This window comes from Microtus pennsylvanicus, chromosome 1 (genome assembly GCF_037038515.1).
Source record: "Microtus pennsylvanicus isolate mMicPen1 chromosome 1, mMicPen1.hap1, whole genome shotgun sequence".
NCBI classification, from domain to species: domain Eukaryota; kingdom Metazoa; phylum Chordata; class Mammalia; order Rodentia; family Cricetidae; genus Microtus; species Microtus pennsylvanicus.
The window spans coordinates 147,006,023-147,027,278 of NC_134579.1; the positions used below are offsets into that span (position 1 = coordinate 147,006,023).

The window sequence follows — 21,256 nt, forward strand, 5'->3', positions numbered from 1 at the left end:
TGCTGGGGATGGGACTCAGCACCTAGTTCTTCCTGGAGATCCTTCTGCTGGTGGCTCTCGTCCTGGGCAGTGGCCTGTTCCAGATGAGTCTGCGGAGTTTCAGACCTGGAAGAGAAAAGCAGTTTAAAAAAACAGACCTGCCACATTAGCTGAAGATGCTTCCTCAAGTCACCTCAGCTCTGCTGGACAGTGAATTTATTCTTGTGACTGATATCTTTGTTGTTACTCACAAGGAATAAGATCCCAGAGTAGATGGGCCGAAAACTTTGCTCAGTATTAAACTGAAGTCATTATTTCAAATAAACACTGTTAGTGTGCATTCTACTAGACAGAAAAGGGTGTTCTCCTATAATTCAGGGATATCATTTTGTAAACAGCAACAGCATATTGACACTATAGTCAACAGCACGTGAGAAATGCATGAGTTGTACATGAGCTATTCATCATTTTATAGATAGCCTTAAACTGCCTGCAGCTCAGGTCCCTGCACAAGGGCGTGTGGCTAGCTCAGTCCTCATGCCCAGAAGGAACCTTGAACATGAACAACATGCAGATAGAGCCTGTCGTGCTAGAGCAGCATTTCCTGAGATGTGTGCCTGAGAACGTTGTCCCTGTCGGTCCTCAGGGACCAAATAAAAACTGGTGCTTTCCTAGGGACTAGAGCTGGGAATCTGCATCCTGGCTTTGGGAGTCGGTTACAGAACACACCCGAGAAGGTTAGGATCTTCCCTACAGCCGAGTCATCTGCCTGGGTTCATCCTGGGAAGTCCTTAACCAATTCTATCCAGAGAGCACTTTTCACAGGAAGTTGGCAAATGTTACACAGAGCAGTGTTAAAGATGGAAATCTCTAATCTTCATTGGATTTTTCTAAATAAAAACGCGAATTTTACCATGCCCCTTGATGCACACCTATAAACCCAATATCTTGGAAGGCCATAACAGGCAGCTCTCTGTGAGTTCAGGGAAAGCTTTGGGAGAACTCTGTTTTCACAAGGAAGGTATAGAGAATGAATTCTACAGACACACTGAATATCAAACACAATATATGCTGGACGGAATTTCTTGTTACTGGACCAGCTCAGTTCTCTGAGGTCTTCTGTTCCCTGCTCTAGCTAGTAGCCTCAGAGATGGACAGAATTGATATTGTCCCCAAGTCCATGGGCCCCCCTTGGCTCTACCTCCTCTCCCAGTCTGGCTCCTACCTCATCTGAGAGACCTGAAAGTGATGCTGCAGCTTTTGGACCAAGTGCTTTTCCTGCATGACCATTTCCCTCTGCTTCTGCAGGAACTGAGAGCTTTCTTCCAATCTCTTCAGCTCCTGTTTAAGAGAAAATTGTGTTCTTTGTTGAGGGTTAGAGACAGTCATACATATCTAAGCACAGAGAAAGGATCCCAAGAACTTGCTGGTCAGCTAGGCAGGTTAAACAAAAGCATCTGGGGAAGTAAGAACCCCAGGATTCTGGTACAGACTGATAGCAACACAGTGGTCTGAACTGGAAACTGCACATGTTTGATGCACCCCAACACCCACATCCTTACACTACTACACACACATGTGTGCGCTCACACACATGAAAAAACACATGCGTGCACTCACACTCAAACCCACAAGGAGTGCGTGTTAAAGAGAAATATGGAAAAAAGAGGTCGCAGAAATAAACATCATGTCAATGTACAGTTGAGTTTAGAATAACCACACCAGTTCTTTCAGAAAAGTCTCACAACTCAGCCATAATTCCTTGGGAACTAAAATTATTGTGAGAAAAGTGATTTTCTTAGACTATATTGATGTGATTACAGAAATTCTTCCGCCATAGGACCAAATCTCCCACCTTCCACCACCAGCTTGTCAAAAGCCCCGAGATGATTATCCAGTCAACCACACATTTTAGTCTGGAAGGGAGAACAGTCCAGCACAACTCTCAGAAAACAGGGCTGACAAGCTGCTATTCAAGCTTCTGTCACTGTGAACCAAGAATTCAGGGAAGCAAAGAGAACACATTGGGATGCAGGCAGAAAAGGGAAGCCAACAGGCCACGCAAATCCATGAGTATTAGAAGCACTCTGTTGGCCCTGGCACAGGGATCTCCACCTTATAAACTGCTTCCCACCTGCGATGGGACATGATCCCTGCCAAACGAAAAAGCAGCAGGACCAAGAACTCACTTACTCTAAGCTCTGTGCCTAGAAGGTTACCCATCATAAATACAAGTACATGTGTGATATGTTATTGACCCATTTCCTTCTCTGAATTGCAGCTTCGAGCAGAGCAGAAAGGAAGGCTTGCCCGTATTTCAGATCTCCATAAGACAAAAGCTTCCCAGAAGTCCTTGTGCATGGACACTGAAGGGAATGTCTGGAATATATGAGGTCCGTGGCTGGCAGGGAGTATGGGTGAGTAAGTTGATGGGTTAAACACTGGTGGTTGGATGGGTAGAGAGGTAGTCAAATGGGCAAATAGTACCAGAGCTTAGCCTGACTTGTTGCCGGCCCCTACCTGTTGTTGCTGGATTTTGAGGTAACTGATCTCTTTGTCTTGGTCATTAAGGATCAATTTCAAATCCTCCAAGTGGTACTTCAGCACAGTCCAATTATTCTGCAGTTTCCTTGCCTCCTGCCTCAGCTCATCCACCTTCTTCTTTAGCTGAGTCCTTTCCATCAGTAGTCGGCTGTGCCGATCCCTGCAGACAAACTCTGCATAGTAAGGCCCTGCAGGCCTCCTCCTGCTACCCCTGATTTCTGGGAAACAGCACCCCAAAAGACCTCATGTTTCCTAGATTAGGTAGCTAAGAGTCTGATATAGTCATGACACCTACACTTCAGAACCCAAATGAGAGAACAGGTAATGCCAGAAATTATCAAACTACTATTGAAAACTCCAACACCTAAAAGGATCCATGTCCCTTCAGTAGAAGGAGTAGTTCCCCAGCTGGCCTAACTATCTGTGGTAATGGGGAAACATCAGCATGTAGTGGGCAAACATAATCAAAGGGAGGACAAGTTACTCAAGGTGAGTACAATCTATCTACAGATTCAACAGCCCCAGACCTGTAAAGAATGGGCCTGAGCTCCAGAAGTTCAAGGCTGCCTGACATTCCCATGAGACTGTAAATACCTTTTCTATCTACAGGCTCTTGAGGCCCTAGGACAAGGTGGCAGGGGCTAACAGTCTCTTTCACACTTAGCAAAACTGAATCCAAGAGACACAAGTTTAAGAGTTGCTTACATAGAAGCAAAAAAGCTCGAACCAGAGATGAAGTCACTCCATCCAGAGAAAAAGGAAATCAGAGATGGCCATTCCACAAGTTTTGTTATCCATGTCCAGATGGACACTTACCGATAGAAGACTGTCTCCTTGCTCAGCAACTTGAAATTATCCAAGGTCTCGGTGTTTTCACTCACAAAATGGTTTAGCTCCATCATGATCTCTTTGTGATCCATCTTTACCTTCTCATACAAAGCATTTGGCTTGTGGTTCTTGTAGGGACTAGAAAATGGGAGAAAAGACCCCATGAACATAGGCTTCAATGATCACAGGAACTGAAGTTGTATCCTGATCTACCATAGCACAGCAGATGCAAGATTCTGGTGCCTATGTAGTGGGACCTCCTGGTGCTTTTAAACTTGTTATTCTGATCCCAGCACAGCTGAGGCTAAACTTGAGATGGAAGCTGCACTGACTGCATGAGCTCACTCAATACGACTAGATGGTAAGTCAGGTTCTCTATGCTACCAGGAGGCTCTCTCACATGTCTCCGTTCACCAGACATTGCAATGACATCTCTCCTGTTTCAGAACACTGATTTTGGGTCCTGGTTGACATTCACTGAACAGTTAGAGCACATCATTATGGTTTGGAGTCTTAAGAGAAGGAAGTGATATAAACTCCCCTAGGGATTCCTAGGTGCCACCAAGGTGAGCATCTAGGACACAAGCAGTCCTGCTGTAAGTGGGGCTTCCAGAGCTCAGCACTGGAAACTTCTGGAAAGTGGGAGAAGGATATCATGAGAAACCACGGCAGATCACTGACTCCCAGAAATCAGGAACACACAAATCTCCAAATGTGTGTATTCACACATATCCACAAGAGAGTAAGAGAAAGAGAGAATAAAGAGAGCTAGAGAGAGAGAGAGAGAAAGAAAGAAAGCATCATATATATATGTTGTCCCAGCACAACAGCCTTTCCTTTCTCAGTATATATGTATATATATATATATATATATATATATACACACACACACACACACACATACAGAGAGAGAGAAAATAAAAGCATCATATATAAATACACACACATATATATATATATAGAGAGAGAGAGAGAGAAAGAGAGAGAGAGAGAGAGAGAGAGAGAGAGAGAGAGAGAGAGAGAGAGAGAGAGCGCTCTATTGTCTAATGGAATTCTGCACAAAACTAGAGTACCTGTGATGAGACCCAGCTCTTCCAGGTAAACACTGAGATGTTCCAGGCAAACCAGGCCCCTCCAGCTGATACCATGGCTTCTAGCACACAATCACATGCTAGGAAAGTAGAGCCTCCACACACAATAACAGCAGGTAGTAGTACCTCATGCAAGCCACCGCCTGTCAGCTCCTTTTCAAATGCATGCTAGGAACTACACATTACCTGCCTCAATCCCTGATTTTTGTGCCTGAGACCAGAAGCCCTGGTTTTCATTAGGAGAGAACAGAAAAGGTAGAGGCCACATCTCATGGCCACTGTCACTCAAGGTCTGCCTGTCCCCTGAGGAGAATTTAGGATATGAGGTTTGGCACAGCCTCCTACAAATCGAGAGTTCAAAGGCTGAAGGTGAGGTTGACATTGCCTACAGCCCCATGAAGTTTGAAACAATGGATACCTATTGTCCACGGCTCCATCAGTGAGGATCATCAGCCGGTCTTTCAGGTCATTTCTTTCCCTGGTCATCAGTTGCAGCTCTGTGGTCAGCCTCTCCTCTTCCTTCTTTATCTGCTTCTTGCTCAGGAGCATTGGATGGGATGCTGGCTCTGTAGTGGTTTCTGTGTATAGGTATAAAACAGGTGAAACTGCATAGTCAAAAGGCATAGGAGAATGACAGACCATCCTGAGTCCCAAACAGAAAATTGTGTCTGAAACCCAGTGACAACCAAAATATTCTAGGCCAGGTTGACAGGCCCATGTGTGGTTCTCAAATCTCCCATCACTCTAGAGATGTGGCTCTGTAGGCATCCACAGCTTATTTCAGCCTCCCTATAATTCTTCAGGTGACTACAGAGACCACCTCTTCAGGAATATTCACAGAAGAACAGGATGCAGCATGGTCCAGAGACCTGAAGCCTGCTGTGATTTAGAAGCCAGGAGAAAAATGGCAGAGTGGACAAGCAGTCAGATGTTATGAGGAGGCCAGGTCTCATTGCTGGTTACTCATGGCCCATGCTGTGGATTGGAAAGTCAGGCAGGGCTCCATCATGGTCAAGAGACTCACCCAGTCACCCATTGACAGCCCAGATCATTGAACTGACACTCAGTAGCCATTCTCTGCTCTGGTTCCATAACTCTGACAGAAGATTGGTCACCCTGTGATCTAAATGCCATCCTCAACTGCTGATTCAGAACCCTAAGGGGGTCACTGTCAGGGAAAGGAGGTCAGAGGAATTCTCCTGAGCAGACTGCTGAACACTCTGAGGTTTAAAGGTCTCGGCCAGGAGCACATTTGTCTCCATGGGAACAGTGTTAGACAGACAGTGAACCTAAAGGCAACTACTACAGGTGTAGTGTAGTGATGTCTGACAAAAGATGGGGACACATTCGTCCTTCCCTGCCTCCTGCTGGTCTTTTTCTGTCCCAACATAACACCCCAAACCACAGTAAAGGTAAGAGCTAAGTGGTGGTCCCAGCACAACAGCCTTTCCTTTCTCAGTCTCTCGCTCACAAGATGGACAAGCTAATATTCTGGAATCTTTGATTTTTGGGAAGTATGATAATCAGGGATGTCCATCTTATTCTCTGAGGCTCCAGTTCCTCAGCTCCGTTACTGGGTAGCCCACCTCAAGTGCACCTCCTTTGGCAATCTCCCCATTTCCTGCCCATGACTCACTGGGTCTTTTCCAGAAGTGAACGGTAGCTTTCTTCTGCCTCTCTCTGGTCTCTGGACCCTCTCCATTCTGTCTCCCAAATACGCGACGCCTCAGTCTTGAGAACATGACTGATGCTCTACCTCTAGGGACTGAGGAATGTCCTAATGGCAGTTGGTGTTGCTACAACAAGGTGACATCATGGGATTCCAAGAGATCTCCAGGATACAATGGAATGTCCAGAGATGCGACCGCTGATGTCATGGCTAACTGCTTTTGCCACCCTGCTAAGTAGCTTTCCAGTACTGACCAGAAGACCAGCTGACCTTTCTAGGAGCCTCTCTGGGAAGACAGAGGAAACCAATCAGCACCTCCCCTTCTAAACCTGGTGTTTCCTTGGCTTGACTGAAAGACTCATAACCTTTCCCATGTTGAGAACTAACCTAATATTTCAAAAGATTGCAGAGGTATGACTCATTCTTTCTCAAAGTCCATCAATATGAAGACTTAAATATTCATGAGAAACGACTTTAATATGAACATAAATGAGGAAAGGTCACCTTCCTCAAGTCAGTGTTAGAAAGCATATTAAGGAAGAACGTACAGGCTGGTTACAGTGTGAGCCTTGAGAGAAGGGTACAGTCATAGAAGCCACATGCTTAACTTCAGGAAATTGCCCCTGGATTACTAAGCACATAGAGAAAGAACCCATCAGGGTGTTGGCAAAAGTGTGATGATCGATTTGCACAGGAATCTAACATAGTGGGTCCCCCAGGAGAAAAAGCCCACAGGCTGAGTTTTGTGCTCTCCACTCTGCTCCAAAGAGGAAAATGCAGGATAGTTGCAGGCCTTGGTGAGTTACAGTGAAATTCTGGATAGCGGGAAAATGAAGTTAACAGATGTAGACATACCTCAGATGCAGAGTGGCTAAATAGCATGTAGCAAGTCCTGGGTTCAATGACCACTGCTGTCTCACTGGCCTTGGTGGCCGCAGATGTAATTTTAGCACCTGTGAAGTAGAAGCAGGATGACGTAAGCTCAAGATGAACCTGCAAAGCCAGTGTGAGGACAGCTTGGGCGATATGAAACCCTGTCTCAACAAATAAAGCACTAATCTACCCTACCTCCAAGGTCTCACCTAACAATCCTTTCTTTCTGTATTGGTATTTCAGATGGACTTTTTGTAACCCATAGTCTCTATTTCACCACCCAACCATAGCATCCTGAGTGCTGGACTCATAGGAGGGAACTGATCACCTGTGTGGTTCTTTTTTAAAAATGCTCCAAGATCCCCGCGGCAGTAGGCAGCAGAAATGCTGTAGGTCCCAAATGGTGGCTTCAGGCCATGTAGTGGCAGGCAGCAGGCTCTGGGAGCAGCCAGTCCCAGGCAGAAATGGCTGCAGGTCCCAGAGCGGTGGCCTGAGCGGTGGCAGCGGGCCATGTGGCGGCAGACAGCGGGCCCTGGGAGCAGCCAGTCCCAGGCAGGGACAGCTGCTGGTCCCAGAGCAGTGGCAGCGGGCAATGTGGCGGCAGACAGCGGGCCCTGGGAGCAGCCAGTCCCAGGCAGGGACAGCTGCTGGTCCCAGAGCAGTGGTGGAGGGCCATGTGGCAGCATACAGTGGGCCCTGGGAGCAGCCAGTCCCAGGCAGAGACAGCTGCTGGTCCCAGAGCAGTGGTGGCTGGCCATGTGGCAGCAGGCAGTGGGCCCCAGGCAGAGATGGCTGCTGGTCCCTGAGCAATGGCTGGTCCCAGGCAGGGAGACACATGGCTGGCGGGCAGAAGACAGAAACATGGATAGACTTGACATGCAGGGTGAGGTTGAATGTTTATTCAGGGGGTTATGGAGGAGGAAGGGTGAAGGGTGGGGTGGGGAGAGAGAGAGAGAGAGAGAGAAGAGGGGAAAGAGAGAAGAGGGGAAAGAGAGATAGGAAAGAGACAGAGAAGGGGGGAAGCAGCCGGAAGCAGTCTTGAGAGTTCGCCGCCCCAGTTTCTTTTGGCTGTGCTGCCTGGTCTCCTGCTTTTTATTATAAGGAAGACCTGGGAATGTTGTGCTTTCCTGTCCCTTTAAGGGACAAGCCACGCCCACTCCCATTACCTCTGACCTGCCCACCGCCATCTTGGGCCCTTCCTTTTCTGCTTCCTTGACGGGCTTACTTTTTATTATAAGGAAGACCTGGGAATGTTATGGTTTTGGTCCCTTTAAGAGACAAGCCACGCCCACTCCCTCCCCCATCCGCTGAGGCAGGCTGATCTTCAGCTTCTGGTGTGAGCTCGCTTTTTTTTCCATCTTCCTCTCGGAGAGGCAGTTTCGCTTCTGCCTCTCTCCCCACTTCTCTGCTTCACCCCTTCTCTGTCTCTTTCTCCTCTTCTCTCTCTCTCTCTCTCTCTCTCTCTCTCTCTCTCTCTCTCCCTCTCTCTCTCTGCGCCCCCTTCACCCTTCCTCCTCCATAACCCCCTGAATAAACATTCAACCTCACCCTGCATGTCTTGTCTATCCATGTTTCTGTCTTCTGCCCTCCTGCCACGTGTCTCCCTGCCTGGAACCAGCCATTGCTCAAGGACCAGAAGCCTACTCTGCCTGGGTCCCACTGCCTGCTGCCACATGACCCGCCACCACCACCACTCGGGCCACCGCTCTGGGACCGGCAGCCATTTCTGCCTGGGACTGGCTGCTCCCAGGGCCTGCTGCCTGCCACCACATGGCACGCCGCCACCATTTGGGACTTACAGCATTTCTGCTGTTTCTGCTGCGGGGATCTTGGAGCATTTTTAAAAAAGAACAACACCCTGGAATTCAGCTCCTTTGCAGTCTTCCTGCGTTTTAGTCAGAGAGGTAAGAGCAAGCCTTTCACTGTACCCAGATAGAAAATTGAGACCTCAATAGACTCATGCTTTCTAAAGTGTTAAACACATGGCGTGGCCCAGAGATGTTGTTATATCCTGGCCTGGGGCTGGAGTCCCCCGGGTGGTTCCTGGTTGAGTCCTGCCCTACCTGACCCATGGTATAGCTCATACCTGTGGCTGTGTGGTGGCCCAGGTACACCCCAAGTCTTCCTGTGTCCATAATGCACTTATTACCTCTCATACCCTTCCCCACAACACATCCATTTCTTCTATTGTGAATTTTCTAAGCAGTTCATCTATTATTGAAAACAAGTTTGTGGCAAAAAGGACAGCCCAAAAAATCAATAAAGAAACAGATATGAATGTCCCAGGGCTCATGGACATCACTGATGCATCTGCTTACCTTAGACGGCGTTGTCATTGAGGAAGAGCACAGCAGGAACAGGCCAATGATGTTGGAAAAATACACTAAAGTCTAAAGGAGAGGCACATTCATCTTCCCATCTTTCTCCCTTGACTCATTTTCCCCATCTGCACTTGTTATACTCCTTCCCCTTAATTGTGTTTGTGATTTGTCCCCTGGCTATTTTTGTTTTTGAAAGACAGGTTATCAGGTAGTCCAGGCTGACTTCCAATTTGCAACTAAGGATAACCTTGAGCTACTGTTCCTCCTCCCTCCACATCCTTAGTGCAGGCATTCTGGGTGTGTACCACTATACCCAACTTACATGGTGCTGGGACCCAAACCCAGAACCTCATCACACTAGGCAAGGACTGTCCCAACTAAGGCACATCTTTAGACACTCACTGGTCATGCACTAGTGTCCAGGAACATGTCTTCCATGACATTCATTTCTGTTGTGATTTCAGAGAGAACTTGTTGATTTGAAATATTGTAAATGCATGTAAAATACTATGTAACATTTTACCCCAGGCTGGCCTCGAACTCGTGATCCTCCTGCCTCTGCCTCCTGCAGCAAATCCTACCGGCGTGCGCCACCACAACCGGCCTATGTAACATTTTAGAACGAGCTATTATGGTTTATATCTGTTAAGCCACTTATGAGCTAAAGGCTTTGTCTGCTGGAGGTCCCTCTGTGTGCTGTGATTATGAATAATGAATAGAGAATTGCCTTGGCAGAGTGATAGGGGAGAACTTGTGTAGGCAGGGAAGACAGAACTGAATGTTGAGAGAAAGAAGGCATAGTCAGTGAGACGCCATGGAGTCATCAGAGTCAGACTTGCCAAACATTTGCCAGTAAGCCACTGCCATGTGGTGATATACAGATTAACAGAAATGGGTTAAATTAAGATGTACGAGGTTGACAATAAGAAGATATAGCTAATGGGCCAAGCAGTCTTTTACTTAATAGAGTTTCTTGTGGTTATTTTTGTGCTAAGCTAACTGGTTTGCCAACATGAACAAGTAGGCACTTCTCCTGCAGAGAAGTTCTGGAAACTTCAGAAGGTGTGGCCTAACTAGACGAAGTATATCTTTGAGGGAATGTGTTTGGTGGCTGGGTCTTGGACCCTTGGAAACTTCTTCTTCTTCTTCTTCTTCTTCTTCTTCTTCTTCTTCTTCTTCTTCTTCTTCTTCTTCTTCTTCTTCTTCTTCTTCTTCTCTCCTCCTCCTCCTCCTCTCTCTCTCTCTCTCTCTCTCTCTCTCTCTCTCTCTCTCTCTCTCCCTACCTTCCTCCCCTCTTTTGCTTCCTGTCTTTGGTGAGCAGATCACTTCAATTTCACTGTGATATAATTACTTCTTACAAGATGAGGGACATGGAACCATCTTATCAAGGACAGCAATCCCCAAAGCTATAAATTGAAATTATTCCTGCCTCTTTAAGTGGTTTTCTTGGGGAATCCTGCCACAGTAATATGATGTCAAACCAACTAACATGACTGTAGTGAAAATTCATCAAAGGCTTCATTTTGAATGCCCAATAATAAACTCCATAGGACAAGAAAGTATGTGGGGAGTCCTCCTGCAGTTCAGGACACTGGAGGATTATAGAGATTAAACTGATTGTCCCTTTATCAAGCTATGACAGGACACAGATCTGCTTTGTTTTGTTTCTTAGTTTTTTGTTCCTAGTCAAATGAATACATTTGAAAGCCTAGTGACCCAGAGAATATGTCATTGTTCTCTTTAGTCTGGGCAGAGTGCTGGGATTCCTCAATCCACAATGCTGAGTGAACCATCTGATCAGCTCTGTCACCAAAGGAATATACCTATATATGATAAAGGAAATATACAGCAAGCCAATTGCCAACATCAAAGTAAATGGAGAGAAAATCCCAGCGATCCCACTGAAATCAGAAATAAGACAAAGTTGTCCACTTCCTCCATATCTATTCAGTATAGTTATTGAGATCCTAGCTACAGCAATAAGACACCAAAAGGAGATAAAGGGGAAAAAAGTCAGAAAAGAAAAGTAAAACTCTCATTGTCTGCTGATGATATAATAGTTTACATAAGCGACCCCAAAAGTTCTACCAAGGAACTTCTCCAACTCACAAACATTTTCAGTAATGTATCAGAATACAAGATTAACTGAAATCAGTAGCCCTCCTGTACACAGGAGATAAATGGGCTGAGAAAGAGATCAGAGAAACATCACTCTTTACAATAGCTACAAATAACATAAAATATCTTGCAGTAACTCTAACCAAACAAGTGGAAGACTTGTATGACAAGAACTTTAAATCTTTGAAGAAAGAAATTGAGAAAGATACCAGAAAGTGGAAAGATCTCCCATGATCTTGGGTAGCTAGAATTAACATAGTAAAATGGCAATCTTACCAAAGCAATCTACAGATTCCATGCATTGCCCATCAAAATCCCACCAAAATCCTTCACAGACCTTGAATAATGGTATTCAACTTCATAAGGAAAAGCAAAAAACTCAGGATAGCCAAAACAATTCTGTACAATATAAAACTTCTGGAGGCATCACAATCCCATATAGTAGAGACTTAAAACTCTACTATTGAGCTTCACTATTGAAAACAGCCTGGCATTGGCATAAAAACAGAAAGGAGGTACAATGAAACTGAATCAAAGCCTTGGATGTTAAACCATTCACCTTCAAAAACCTGATTTTTTTTACAAAGAAGCAAAAAAATAATCAAATGGAATAAAGAAAGAATATTGAAGAAATGATGCTGATATAACTGGATATCAACATGTAGAAGAATAAAATTGATCCATATCTACCACTATGCACAAAACTCAAATCAAATTGGATCAAATACCTCAATATAAAACCAGTCACACTGAACATCATAGAAGAGAAATTCAGAAGTATCCTTGAAGCCTGCCACAGGAGACCACTTCCTATAATTGACCTTACTAGCATAGACATTGAGAGAAACAATTAATAAATGAGAACTCCTGAAAATAAAAAGTTTAGTAAAGCAAAGGACACATTCAACAAGACAAAAGGACAGCCTACAGACTGGGAAAAGATCTTCACCAACTCCACATCAGACAGAGGTCTGATCTCCAAAATATACAAATATCTCAAGAAATTGGTCATCAAAAGAACAAATAATCCAATTTAAAAAATGGGGTACAGACCTAAACAAAGAACTCTTATCAGAGGAATCTAAACTGTTGAAAGACAAGGAAATGCTCAACATCCTTAGTCATCAGATAAACGCAAATCAAAACAACTCGGAAATTCTATCTAAAACCTGTGAGAATGGCCAAGATCAAAATTACTGATGACAGCTTATGCTGGAGAGATTGTGGGGTAAAGCGAACACTCCTTAATTGCTGGTGGGAGTGCAAGCTAGTACAGCCCCTTTGGATATCGGTGTGTGTTTTCTTAGAAAATTAGAAAAGAACGTTCTTGAAGATGCAGTAATACCACTTTTGGGTATATATCCAGAGGATGCTCAATCGCACCCAAAGGACATGTGCTTATGTATGTTCATAGCAGCATTGTTTGTCATAGCCAGAACCTGGAAACAACTTAAATGCCCCTCGATCGAAGAATGGATAAGGAAAATGTGATACATTTACAAAATCGAGTACTGCGTAGCAGAGAAAAGTAACAACATCTTGAAATTTGCAGGCTAATGGATTGATCAGGAAACATCATTTTAATAAGGTATCCCAGACTCAGCAACACAACATAATATGTACTCACTCATAAATCATTTTTAAATGTAAAGCAAAGAAAACCAGCCTAAGAATCACAATCCCAGATAATCTAGACCCTAAGAGAGACACATATAGATCTAATCTACATGACTGAGGTAGGAGGAGCGCGGGCCCCTTGTTCCATTCTACTGCCCGGCTAGCTTATAGCTGAAATAACCACACAGAAATTAATTAAATTACTGTCTGGCCCATTATATCTAGCCTCTTTTTGGCCTACTCTCACTTCTGATCTAACATATTTTTTTTTAATGTGTGTTTACCACGAGGTCGTGGCTTATTAGGAAAGATTCAGTGTGTCTGACTCTGGTGACTTCGTGGTGGCTCCAGAGCTAGCAGAAATAGTACTTCCACCATTTTGAAATTGGAGAGACGTGGAGCCAGCATCTAGAGCGGCTGCAACCAAGCTGCTTAACATTTTAAATGCTCTTCAAGGCGGTAGAGAATCTTCAATTACTCCCAGTGGTATACTCAAAAAAAAGGTAGGGATCTGAACAGAGAACTTTTGAGAAAGAAACAACTAAAAATATATCTCAAAAAAGTGTTATATATCACTTATACTCATGAAATTTCAATTTAAAACTGCTTGAGAATTCTTTTCCCACCAGCCAGTATGATAAAAAGCAAAAGAAACAATTGACAACACATGCTGATAAGGATGGGGAACTATCATTCACTGTCAGTGGGATAGTAAGTGATGAAGCCACTATAGAAATCATGTGAAAATATTCAAACATAGAGAAATATATTTACCATATGACACAGCAAATGTCATTTACAAAATATTCATCACAGCAGGGTATGGTGGCACGTGCCTTTAATAAAACATATAGGAGGCATAGGAAGGTAAATCTCTGAATTTGAGCTAGTCTGGTCTACACAGATAGTAGATTTAGTTTCAGGAATGGCCAGATCTTACCAAGGAAAGGTTGTCTCATATATATTACCAAATACCTATTTTTCTAATGGTAAATATCAGTAATCTTTGCAAGACGATCTTTGAAATCCATATGCATATTTCCTTCCACATGGTAAAAAGGACTGAAATTAGTCGTTAAAGAATGTTCTTTATTTCACTCTTTTAAATTTTATTTTATATTCCAACCAATCCTCTGCCCCACTGTTGCCTCCCCTCAGCCCATTCCCTGGCCCCTCCCAAAGTATAAGGTTTCCCATGGGGAATCAATAAAACCTGGCATATTAAGTTGAAGCAGGGCCAAGCTCATTCCTCCTCCCATCTTAATGCTGAGCATGGCATTCCACTATAGGGAATGGGCTCCAATAAGCAAGTTCATGCATCAGGGATAGATTCTGGTCCCTCTGCCAAGAGCTCCTGAGATAGGCCAAGCAACACAACTTTCTCGCACATGCAGAAGGCCTAGTTCAGTTACATGGAGACTCCACAGCTGCAGGTCTAGAGTTCACAAGTTTTCACAACCTTGGTTCAGCTCTCTCTGTAGACTTCCTTCTCACCTCTCTTGCTTATACTATAAACCCTTCTGTCTCTCTTTGACTGGATTCCCGGAGCTCGGTCTGGTGCTTGGTGGTGGATCTCTGCATCTGGTTCTATCAATTACTGTATGAAGGCTCTATGATGGTAGTTAGGAGAGTCACCAATCTGACTACAGTGGAATCTACTTCACTCACCCTCTCCAATATTGCTAGGAGTCTTAACTTTGGTCATCCTTGTGGATTCCTGGGAATTTCCCTAGGACAAGTTTTCTCTCTTCAATTCAAAAAAAAAAATGAGCTGTTTATTTCTTCCTCTAAGAAGAAATTTTATTTTGGGCAGAGAAGAAAAGGATAAGTCTCTTCTGGGGGATCAAGTTCAATTAGAAAACTGTCAGTTTTGAAGTGTTGGATTTTATTTTCCTGTTTTTATGCATGTAATATATATTGGAGGATAATGTGTATGCATGCGCCAGTATTTTTGTGCATGCACAGAGTGTATGCTCATGCACATATATGTACCAATATTTCCCTGCCCTGTGTTAAGTCCTAGGTCCTCCCCGCTCTGTCCATGTCTAGGAAGGTGAACATCCAAACTGGCTAGGCTCCCACAAAGCCAGCACATTATGTAGGATCAAAACCCCTTGCCATTGTCCTTGGCGTCTTATCAGCTCTCATTGTTCGCCATGTTCAGAGAGTCCAGTTTTATCCCATGCTTTTTCAGTCACAGTCCAGCTGGCCTTGGTGAGCTCCCAATAGATCAGCTCCACTGTCTCAGTGGGTGGGTGCACCCCTCGTGGTCCCGACTTTTTGCTCATGTTCTCCCTCCTTCTGCTCCTCATTGGGACCTTGGGAGCTCAGTCCAGTGCTCCAGTGTGGGTCTCTGTCTCTATCTCCATCCATCACCATATGAAGGTTCTATGATGATATGCAAGATATTCGTCAGTATTGCTCTAGGATAGGGTCATTTCAGGTTCCCTATCCCCAGCTGCCCAAGGAATTAACTGGGGACCTAGGCTTGGGCACCTGGGAGCCACTCTAGGTTCAAGTCTTTTGCCAACCCTAAGGTGGCTCCCTTAACTAAGAATTGTGCTTCCGTGCTCCCCTATCCAACCTTCCTTTATCCCAATCCTGCTTTTCCCCCAAGTTTCCCCCTTCCTCCCCTTCTCCCTTTTCTCTCCCCATCTCCCCTTACCCCCATCCCACCCCACCCCCAAGATCTCAATTTTCTCCCTGGCAACTTTGTCTACTTCCCATAGCCAAGAGGATAACTATATGTTTTTCCTTTGGTTCACCTTCTTACTTAGCTTCTTTAGGATCACCAATTGTAGGCTCTGTGTCCCTTATTTATGGCTAGAAACCAATTGTGAGTAAGTACATCCCATATTCATCTTTTTGGGTCTGGGTTACCTCACTCAGGATAGTGTTTTCTATTTCCATCCATTTGCATGCAAAATTCGAGAAGTCGGTGTTTTTACCGCAGCATAGTACTCTAATGTGTAGATATTCCACACTTTCTTCATCCATTCTTCCATTGAAGGGCATCTAGGTTGTTTCCAGGTTCTGGCTATTACAAATAATACTGCTATGAACATAGTTGAACAAATGCTCTTGTCATATGATAGGGCATCTCTTGGGTATATTCCCAGGAGTGGTATTGCTGGATCCAGGGGTAGGTTGATCCCGAATTTCCTGGAAACCGAAACACTGATTTCCAAAGTGGTTGCACAAGATTGCATTCCCACCAGCAATAGATGAGGGTACCCCTTCCTCCACAGCCTCTCCAGCAAAGGCTATCATTGGAGTTTTTTATTTTAGCCATTCTGACAGGTGTAAGATGATATCTCAAAGTTGTTTTGATTTGCATTTCCCTGATCGCTAAGGAGGTTGAGCATGACCTTAAGTGTCTTTTGGCCATTTGAACTTCCTCTGCTGAGAATTCTCTGTTCAGGTCAGTGCCCCATTTTTTAATTGATTAATTAGCATTTTAAAGTCTAGTTTCCTGAGTTCTCTGTATATTTTGGAGATCAGACCTTTGTCTGTTGCGGTGTTGGTGAAGATCTTCTCCCAGTCAGTAGGTTGCCTTTTTGTCTTGGTGACAGTGTCCTTTGCTTTACAGAAGCTTCTCAGTTTTATTGGGTCCCATTTATTCAATGTGGCCCTTAATGTCTGAGCTGTTGGGGTTACATATAGGAAGCGATCTCCTGTGCCCATCTGATGTAGGGTACTTCCCACTTTCTCTTTTATCAGTTTCAGTGTGTTCTGACTGATAGTGAGGTCTTTAATCCATTTGGACATGAGTTTTGTGCATGGTGATAGATATGGGTCTATTTTCATTCTTCTACAGGTTGACATCCAGTTATGCCAGCACCATTTGTTGAAGATGCTTTCTTTCTTCCATTGTATACTTTTGGCTCCTTTATCAAAAATGAGGTGTTCAAAGAAAGAAGCTGAGAGGGCGGAAGGCGCCCTCCCCGCCGCTGGGCCGGGGTCCTTCCCGCCGGCTGTGAGTGCGGCCGCTTTGTTTGCCCCTGCCTCAGCGTTGAGGGGGGTGCGCCGGGAACGCGGCGGCAGGAAGCGCGACCCATTGCACCGGGGACGCGCGGGGGACCCAGGAGTCCGGCCGCCGCGAGGGCCGCGTGACGAGACCGCGGAGGGACCCGGAGCACCGCCGCGGGTCCCCGGTGGCGGGCCCGGGGCGCCCGTGAGCACAGACCTCCCGTCGACGGGGGGCGATGTTCCCCTGGCCAGCGGGCTCTTCGGGCCGCCGGGGCATCCCGCCGTTGCCTTTGGGACCAGGGCCCCCGCAGTGGGCGACCCCCAAGGCTGCTCCATGGAGACTCTGTGTCCTCCTCCCCGCCTGACAGTGCCCGCGTCCCCGCGGGGGTCTCCCTGCTCGCCCACGCCCCGGAAACCGCGTCGGGGGACCCCGGAGTTCTCCCCGCTGTGCCTGCGTGCCCTCGCCTTCTGCGCCCTTGCCAAACCCCGGCCGTCCGCCCTGGGCCTGGGGGCTGGAGAGCTGGCGCCGCGGACCCCGGTACTGCTGGGCCCCCCCGGCCTCGCCATGCACCGGCGGCAGGGCTGTGGACAGTCTGAAGCACCTCGGGGAACAGGCCGGGCCACCGAGCGACGTGAGCTCCGCGGCCCGCGAGGATGCAGGAATCGCGGTGTGCCCAGGCGGCGAAGAAGAGGAAGAGGGCGGAGGCGGCTTCCCGCACTTCGGTTCTGGTTCCTGCGCACCTCCCGGTTGCTGCCCTGCTCCCCGGAGTCCTCGGGATTCTCCGACCAGCTCCGCCTGGTCCCCGCCCAGGCCAGCCCCGAGTCTGGAGTTCCAGCCTGATGCAGCTAGCAGTCCGCCTCATGAGCCCAGCTCCCAGATCCTCCGCCACCTGCGGGCCTCTCCCCGGAACCTGCGTCTCCGGAGCAGCCTGTGCCGGCCTCGGCGGCTGCATCTGGTGGAGACCCTGCCCCGGCCGCGCCCGAGGCACCCGCGCTCAGCCCTTCGACGGCAGACGCAGCGCCGGACGCGCCCAGTGATCTCCGCCAGGAACATTTCAATCGCCTGATCCGCCGCTCGAAACTTTGGTGTTATGCGAAGGGCTTCGCCCTGGACACTCCAAGTTTGCGCCGAGGGCCCGAGCGGCCGGCAGCCAAAGCCCGGGTAGCAGCCAAGAAACGCCGGCGGCCAGCGCCGCCTCCGCGCGGAGTGCAGCCCCGCCGGCCCGTCCCGACGCTCCCCACCTCGAGCACCTTTAGCCTCCTCGACTGCTTTCCCTGTCCACCAGCCCTGGTGGTGGAAGAGGACGGAGACTTAGGGCCGGCTTCCTCGCTTCGCCTCCAGGGAGACGAAAAGCCTCCGCCTGCCCACCCGCTGTGGAGGTGGCAGATGGGAGGACCCGCTGTCCCCGAGCCCCCGGGCCTCAAATCCTGGTGGGTCAACTTGGAAGAACCCTGAGCTTTAGACCTCTTCTCCGGGTTGGGGCCCCGGGCAGTCTGAGGACTCCAGGAGGGAGCCTTGATTCTCAGATTTGTCTGTCTTTTTGCATTTTATGGACTGTGTGCCGAGAACCGCAAATGACAGTGATCTTCAAGCACCTGAGAGGTCGGGGTGATAGTCCCTCATCTCGACCAATGAACCAAGGGATGGCTTCCGGAAAAGCCTTAACTGTAGAAGGCTGCATAACCAGCCCCATCCCTGCCCTCTCAGCGGGCGACCAGGGTCTTTATACCCCAGGGGAGCAAGGCGGCAACTGCCCAGAGACCAAAAGAAAGGGACGGAGGGAAGGACCTTGGTGATGGACAAACCGGTTGTTTCCGCATTTGAGGGCCAGTTCAGGGACATGGGGTTGCTGTGGGGTGGGAAAATGATTGACAACTCCCTGGGGGCATCCTCTACCCCCCACGGTTCAGACCTTTAACCCTTTACACCCCCTTTTCTATTCCTAGTCCTTCTCCCCAAGTTCAGGTGATTCTCCCGTTGATGAGAGCCTCAGTCTCAACCAGCAGGGTTGAGCAACTTTACCCTTTTGTCCAGTTTTTGGGGTTTCCCTTGCCATAAGGTTTGATGAGTGGAAGAGTCCTCCAGCCCCACTTCCCTCCTCCCTTAAAGAGGAGGGCAGAGGGCCTAGTTGTGTGGCCCAAGGCTGGTTTATCCACGGGAACGGGCCAAAAATTCCCTGGGAAGATAATGGAAGGTGGAAGAAATCAATAAAATCAGATCAAAAAAAAATGAGGTGTTCATAGGTTTGTGGGTTAAAATCCGGGTCTTCTATACGATTCCATTGGTCGACTTCTCTGTTTTTATGCCAGTACCACAATGTTTTCATCACTGCAGCTCTGTAATCGAGTTTGAAGTCAGGGATGGTAATGCGTCCAGACAATCCTTTATTGTATAGGATTGTTTTGGCTATCCTGGGTTTTTTTGTTTTTCCATATAAAGTTGATTATTGTCCTCTCAAGATCTGTGAGGAATTTTGATGGGACCTTGATGGGGATTGCATTGAATCTATAAATTGCCTTTGGTAGAATTGCCATTTTTACTATGTTGATCCTCCCAATCCAAGAGCAAGGGAGGTCCTTCCATTTTCTGGTATACTCCTCAGTTTCTTTCTTCAATGCCTTAAAGTTCTTGTCAAATAGATCTTTCACTTCCTTGGTTAGGGTTACCCCAAGATATTTTATGCTGTTTGTGGCTATCGTGAAAGGTGAAGCTTCTCTGATTTCCCTCTCTGCTTCCATATCCTTTGTGTATAAGAGGGCGACTGATTTTTTGGAGTTGAGCTTGTATCCTGCCACATTACTAAAGGTGTTTATCAGCTGTAAAAGTTCATTGGTGGAGTTTTGGGGGTCGCTTATGTACACTATCATATCATCTGCAAATAACGAAACTTTCACTTCTTCCTTTCCAATTCAAATCCCCTTGATCCCCTTATGTTGTCTTATTGCTATGGCTAGAACTTCAAGCACTATATTGAAGAGGTATGGTGAGAGTGGACAGCATTGTCGTGTTCCTGAGTTTAACGGGATGGCTTTGAGTTTCTTTCCATTTAATTTGATGTTAGCTGTCGGCTTGCTGTATATAGCTTTTATTATATTTAGGTATGGCCCTTGTGTCCCTAATCTCTCCAATACTTTTATCATAAAGGGATGTTGAATTTTGTCAAATGCTTTTTCAGCATCTAATGAGATGATCATATGGTTTTTTCTTTCAGTTTATTTATATGATGGATTACATTGATAGATTTTCGTATGTTGAACCAGCCCTGCATCCCTGGGATGAAGCCTACTTGATCATAATGGATAATTTTTCTAATGTGTTCTTGGATTCGGTTTGCCAGTATTTTGTTGAGGATTTTTGCATTGATGTTCATGAGTGAGATCAGCCTGTAATTCTCTTTCTTGGTTGAGTCTTTGTGCGGTTTTATTATCAGAGTAACTCTAGCTTCATAAAAGGAATTTGGCAGTGCCTCTTCTGTTTCTATATTGTGAAATACATTAAGGAGTATAGGTATTAGCTCTTCTTGGAAGTTCTGGTAGAATTCTGCATTGAAAACATCTGGTCCTGGGCTTTTTTTGGTAGGGAGGTTTTGATAACCTCTTCTAATTCTTCACTTTTGCGACTCACAGGTCTATTTAGACTGTTCACCTGGTCCTGATTTAACTTTGGTATATGATATTTATCTAAAAAAGTATCCATTTCCTTTACATTTTCCAGTTTTGTGGCATATAGGCTTTTGTAGTAAGATCTAATGATTCTCTGAATTTCCTCTGTGTCTGTGGTTATGTCCCTCTTTTCATTTCTGATCTTATTAATTTGCAAATTCTCTCTCTGTCGTTTGATTAGTTTGGATAGGGGTTTGTCAATCTTGTTGATTTTCTCCAGGAACCAGCTTTTTGTTTCATTGATTCTTTGGATTGTTTTCTGTGTTTCTATTTTGTTGATTTCAGCCCTCAGTTTGATTATTTCCAGTCTTCTACTCCTCCTAGGTGAGTCTGCTTCTTTTTTTTCTAGAGCTTTCAGGTGGGCTGTTAAGTCTCCAATATGTGCTATCTCTGTTTTCTTTAAGTGGGCACTTAGTGCTATGAACTTTCCTCTTAGGACTGCTTTCATAGTGTCCCATAAGTTTGAGTATGTTGTTTCTTTATTTTCATTGAATTCAAGGAAGACTTTAATTTCTTTCTTTATTTCTTCCTTAATCCAGGTATGGTTCAGTAGTTGACTGTTCAGTTTCCATGAGTTTGTAGGC

The 21,256-nt window shown here is 46.0% G+C and overlaps 1 protein-coding gene and 1 pseudogene across 1 annotated transcript in view; both read left to right on the forward strand.

Moving 5' to 3' along the window:
* Positions 1-21,256, forward strand: part of LOC142856609 (vomeronasal type-2 receptor 26-like) — a 236,154-nt gene that overhangs the window by 34,162 nt on the left and 180,736 nt on the right. The gene's annotated exons all lie outside the window — the stretch shown is intronic.
* LOC142860419 (elongin BC and Polycomb repressive complex 2-associated protein-like) lies at positions 17,302-19,220 on the forward strand (annotated as a pseudogene).